Genomic DNA, 6672 nt, shown 5'->3' on the forward strand with positions numbered 1-6672 from the left:
CTGTGATTCTATGTAGCTTGGAATTATTATTGTTTTGTGCTTTATGTGCACACTACAGCTGAATCATCAATTTGTTTTAGTGGAGTGGGTGGTTAAGTATGAAGCTAAGAGGCTGGATCATTAATAAGCTTTCCCTCTCTTTCAACACAAGTTCACTTTTATGGCATATATTCTCATAAATAAGACTTGAATTCATCTAGAGCCCTATGGACTCCACCATTACGATCTCAATCTTCCAGATCTAATCAGGCAACCCAAAAAACAGAGGATTTCCTTTGATGGAGAAGAGAACAGTGTACGGAATCCATACCATCAATGAGTATTTACATTTCTTTGGATTTTTGGTCCTACAATTCAAATGGCTGTGCTACCAGCCCTGACCATTGGGATAAATAGAATTTGAATAGAATGAATGAACAAACAGCAGTTTTCAAATCCTGCCATATTGGATCAGATCTCGGCCTTAATTGGGCCATTCCAAGAAATTCAGGTTCTTGGTTTTAATCCAGTGGATTGCAACATGGGCTGTTGCCCTCCTGGAAGGTGAACCCCCACTGTAGTCACTTGCAGACTGGAACAAAAAGTTCTTTAAAACTGTCCTGTGTTAAGCTTTACTTATCTTATGCTCAATCGCTGACAATACAAACCATGCCCAAAAAACATGTTGCTGCTACCTTTAGGAGGATCAAATTCTCCAGGGGTTAGGCAGTCTTAGCATTCTGTTACACATAGTTTAAGGTCTATAAAATGTTTATTTAATCTGGAAACTCTTTTGCTACCTGCATGTTATATCTCCTACATTCATTTTAGCAAAATCCAAATACAATTTTATATATGAGTTGGTCATCCTATGGTACCAACCAGAAGGGCTATAGTACCAGCCAGAAAAGAAGAGGTCCGCTTTATATAAGTTAGAGTTTATACATGGATGGTTGTCTCATCTGTGCTGTGGAACTCTGTATACTTTTTGTGTCTAAGACTACATATATATATATATATATATATATATATATATAAATAAATAAATAGATATATATATAACGAGAAAGAAAAATATATGTTTTTTTACTGTAGAAAAGAACAAACTTTAATGCATTGTCACAAGAATAATAGTTCTCTGACCTCAGCTCTCCATTGCTCTTGTACCGTGACCAGTGTGTGACTATATTGTTGCACATTATTTACAAGTGAAGTGTTATTTTGGGATCTCATATCCCAGCTGTATTTACTAAAGGTGTAAAGCCACAAAGTAGAAAACTGGCATCACAATTCGGTAAAAAAAAGAAATTAAACTTAAATATAAGCATCATTGTATGTGAAATTAACACATTGAATGGTGTCAGAATTCACAGCTAATAATATGTGAATATATATATATATATATATATATATATCTGTGTATTTGCAAGAATCTGGTGATACAATACATACCATGAAAGAAACACAACTCTAAGGTTCTCTGACATGTATGCCACTAACTTGCGCTCCGTGCATGCTCTAAATGATTCCATTATATATTCATGTATTTAGCACAGTTTATATTCACCTTGATTGCTTTGAAAAAATGTCACCACTGCCATGTATACAATAGATTTCTAAGCACCTGGCAACCCATTGACATTACTATTGTTCATGTGCATATTTGGTCTTTAAGGGAACCAGCTGGCCATGCCTCCCATTGACTGGTGGTTGTCAGGGGGTGTTCTGGCCTTAACAACCAGCAGCCAATGGTGAGGGGGGGTAATTATTCCAACTAAAAAGCCCCTCGGCATATAAATCATTCTGATCCATAGTTGTACAGGTACAGTACAGGTGTGTAATATTTTTAGTTCTAGATTTAGGCATATCAGGTTGTACAGACATATTTTGCATCATCAGCATGCAAATATCCCCAAAATAGACAGAAGGCTATTTAATACAAATATTAGAAAGGACTTACAATTTGTACTACTGTACAAGTAGCATAATTGAGAGATAAGAAATGGACCACTGGTCCCACAATGTGAAACCAATGGTCACATGAGTTCTACAGACACGGTAGCTCGGAGGTTAGCACTCTGGCCTTTGCAGCGCTAAGTCCCAGGTTCGAATCTTTGCCAGGATGGTATCTCATGGAGTTTACAGGTTCTCCCCGTGTTTGCGTAGGATTCCTCCGTGTACTCTGGTTTCCAAAAAAAAAAAAAAACAGGTTAATTGGCTTCCCCCCAAATTGTCCTTAGACTGTATTAAATATGACTTTGGTAGCAACATTAGATTGTGAGCCCCTTTGAGGGACAGCTAGTGACAGGACTATAGACTTTGTAAAGTGTTGGGTAAAATGTTGGCGCTATATAAATACTTTGTAGTAATAATAATATAGAGCTTGTAGGGCATTAAGGTCTTGGTGGAGGATGTAACAAGGTGGAGGGATGGGTGGCTGCTGCATTCAGACCACCAGATGAGAACATCCAAGGAGTTAGAGGATATGACAATGGGCACTCCATGGAAAAAACTGAGTCTTGTGATCTTGTTTTAGTTGTTGCTCCATTGGACCATTGTACAGATGAAAGGAAAATCAGTATTAACTTTTGATTGAACAGCACCAGAGTGTTTTGTGTCATTCTTAAACTTTTCCTAACACTTGTAATCCCACAAAAATACCTCTACCATGTAATGGAAGAGAAGGGTAGATAAGGGGTGCACGTATAATTATTTCTAGGTGTGGGCTGCCAAAGTTGGTTTTAGTTTCTTAAAAATTCATGTGTTACTTTAGGCTTGCCCACTTGCTGAGGGCCAAACTGTAAATGAAGAACATAGGACAATGCTCAGCCTCTGTGAAACAACTTCAATTCTCAAAATGTTTGTGACTGGCAAAAGCTGTGCTCTACATATATATCTACATACAAATATCTACATACATACATCTACATACACATATCTACATATATAATATGCATTTATTGTTGACAATGGGCAATGCACTAAAGTACATTTATTTAGGTTCAATGGCCCTTTAAATGTATGTCATAAATATAGGCCAGTCTGAAAGACGTATAGAAAGGATTAAATATGGGACTAATATTCATTTACAGTGTGCAAACAGATTATGTGAAGCATTTAAAGCAGAGATTACTATAGATGGAGCTTTAAGAGGATCCAAGGATAGACTCACATAGATAAATAAATACTGTATTCTTGCAAATGAGACACACAAAACTAAACACATAAAATAAGATATATCATGGTGGGGAATACATTACAGTGGCATGATAAAGAAATGTATTTTATTTAGTTATGACATATCCATGAAAAATATTTGAGACCCTGAAAATAAAGGACCATTTATAACATGAAGAAACAGGGATTCATCTACAAATTTTCTTACAAGAGTCGGTTCAAGAGTTCGGTTACAGAAAGAATGGTGGTGGTTATCAGAGAAGGGGACTGCCAAAAAGTGTACCCTGTAGTTTGGTTTAAGACAGAACTAAAATCGTGATACTCACCTATCTACTGTTTGTCCTGTTGCAAGGCGCCGCCATCTTCCTTCTTCTTTTCTTAATGGAGACAATATTTTGCCATTTTGATTGGCCATGCTGGGATTAGCTAACTCTCCTGTAGGCGGTAATGCATTCCTAGCACACACAAGCTGGACAGCAATCAGGCAGGCAAGAACAGTGATTGCAGAGGTACATTGTCTGTCCCTTTTCTGCAATAACTACCAGCCTGATCACCAATGTTCAAAGTGGGACTTTGGTTCCATGTTAATAGGGGCAATGGTTGCTGCCTTTAAACATTTCCCTGAGAAATGCTTATAATCCATAGTATGTTGGTGTAAACCAGGGGTGGGCAAACTTTTTTAGTCAGGGGCCAAATAATAAAATTTGAAAAAGGGTCCGGGCCGATGGGAGAGTGGGCGGAGTTATGCCATCATGACGCCACTGAACGTGACGTCATGATGCCATAACCCTGCCCACTTTCCCATCACAGATCTGAGCCTGTGATGGCAGAGTGGGTGGGTTGTGTGCAGGGACACAGCCCGCCCACCTCCACATACCCAGGACATGTTCCCCGGCTCTGGCCGGTGCCCCCCTCCCCCAGAGCATCGGAACACTTAAAGGGCCAGAGAAACCATCATATTGGGCCGTATACAGCCCACTGGCCATAGTTTTCCCATGCCTGGTGTAAACTGAACTGGTCAGAGGGAGGATAAAGTAGAATGCTGCAACAGCTGTAAATTGTTCTGTTAGATTAATAAGACACTGCATATCAGAAGATGTTAATTATAAGCTGGTCTGTTTGTGATTGGTAGTAGGTAACTGCCAATATTAAACCTAATACATAGCCAGAAAAACTAAGGGAGACTAAAAATGAAAGGAGCGCGATTTGGAGAGCTAAGTAGATGTCACTGTATGGTGGTTTATTTGTGGTCTTTAAATGGCACCATCAGGTCCCAAGCCAAAGAGAAGGTAAAGCTGAACCTGAATTAACCTCCACAAGAGTGTAGTGTATGGGATCAGAATATGGTGGAGAAAAGCAAATAAAGAGGATCTACATGGATGGTACTTTTAGTTCTGAGTAGCCTTCCTCAACCTTTTCTCCTCTGAGGTCCCCTAATAAAACCAAATTTGAAAAAAAACCCCAGCATTAATGATCATCATGGTCTATAATATAAAAATGTTTTATGATCATACTGCTCACATATCACACAAACTGGCTATGAAAACATTGTATATTTAAAAACCATGCACTGTAACCCAAGGCTATGGGATTTGTTTTACAAATGTATATCGAAATGTCTTATTAGCATCCCCTCTAATGCCATGTCTCTCTGTGTTATTACAAGGTATAAAGAAGAGAACATTCATGTTCTGTTACTTGGTTTGCCTCAAGGTTAAAAAAAAAACACAATTTGCTTATGTAATCCCATCATATCTAAATTCTATATGTTACCATGCTGTCCACAATTCATAGTGGGGCTTTTGCATTAAAAATTACCAATCTACCTTATTACATTGCTGTCTAAATATTAAAGGTTTTGTCAAAGCAAGTCTCAAGTGCATTTCAACTTCTATGGTTGTAAACTTCTAGAACCCTTTGTAAATCCTGCATGCAATTACAATGCTGCTCTTTTCAGTTTTGCCACCACAATATGAAAGTAGTCAACTGATTAAGGATTTGCTGAGGCCCATTACTGGCTGCTCACTACAGTTGACCATGGAAAATCTGGCCATCGATAATCCAGTTCCTTCAGTTTTCCAGCATGAATATCAGATCGCATTTTCAACACATGGACTGCAGTACACTTTTTGGCCACTAATGTTTTGATGGCGATGTTCTGCAGAAACAGCTGTTAGGTCTTGCTTGCTAAACTTAATACACCTTGAGACGTCTCTGCTGCATGCTCCATGGGACTGTGCCAGATGTCCACGGGTGCTGCGAGAGGAAGCCTGCCTGTGTGTGGAGGTAAGTATAACTTTCAAAAATCTGGAATTTTCGAAAATCCATCACTCCTCAGGTCCAAAGGCTGCTGGATTCTTGAATGTCAACTGTATTTTACTTTCTTACTGGTTTTATATTAGATGAAGTCAATTGTCAGAGCCTAGCAAAATGAAGACAAGAGTAAAAGTTCTCTGCTGACTCAGTAAGTGGTCTTTGAAGTTACACTCCCGAGTTGCTGAAGGTTTATGCTGCAGAAATTTGGGAAGTTCCTGATGTGAATGTAGAATTCAGATATTAAGAGAGAATGTAAAATGGGGCTCCTGATGTGAATATTGATAGCGTTGATATTTAGATACAGAGACTTTGGTGGATGGAGCTGCTGAACTGAGCAGTGAGAAAAGAAAAAGCTCCTAGCACGTAGGCAATGTATTTACTTTATTCCTTAAGTTTTAGGTTTGACAGGGCTCTGCATTTGATCCTTTATTTCCTTTCCTTGTAGAAAAAAAAAGATACCTGCTCATCCCTGAATCCGTAAAAAAAAAAAAAAAATCTTCTGATCAAATATGAATGTAAAAAGTGTGGCTAATATGACAACGGTCCCTGCTCAGTTATCTAGCATTACAGCCAGGTGTTAACAAATCCAGCTGTATGGTAGTGTAGGGCAGTATGGGCCATTTACAGAACTAATTAACGAACCTATTTTAATGTGTATATGTACAGTATATTACCTAATATGCTGTTAAGTGGGAACAACGTTCTCGTATATTACTTAGTTATTATGTTTTGATTTAAAATACACCACATTGAGGAAAGAGGAACAAGGGATACTGATTGAGAAGATAGCAGCAGGTGTTTTGGAAGTAAAGTTGGGAATAAGTCAAAGGCCAACAACAGGCTAAAGGTCGGCCACAGATCAGATGAAGATAATGCCAAGATCAGAAACAAGTCATGAGTCAGTGGTGGATCAGCAGGGGATAATACTTTAGTCAAGGGCAATCCAATATTCATCGAGTGGTCAATAAACCGTTCGGTAATACACAAATTCAATGTAGCTACTAAAAACCATTGGACTTCTAAAGACAGCACATAAAGTAACATTTTATTTTGAGGTCCCAAGAATTTTTTTTTAAAAAATGCAAGTGATAATATGCCTAAACCCCACACAAGACTAATGCAAACACACGACACATTCACTGTTAGTGTGATCTACATTAAATTACATAGAAAAGGAGAATTACATTGAAATTGGGCTTG

The sequence above is a fragment of the Pyxicephalus adspersus genome, chromosome 2, assembly GCF_032062135.1.
Source record: "Pyxicephalus adspersus chromosome 2, UCB_Pads_2.0, whole genome shotgun sequence".
NCBI classification, from domain to species: Eukaryota; Metazoa; Chordata; class Amphibia; order Anura; family Pyxicephalidae; genus Pyxicephalus; species Pyxicephalus adspersus.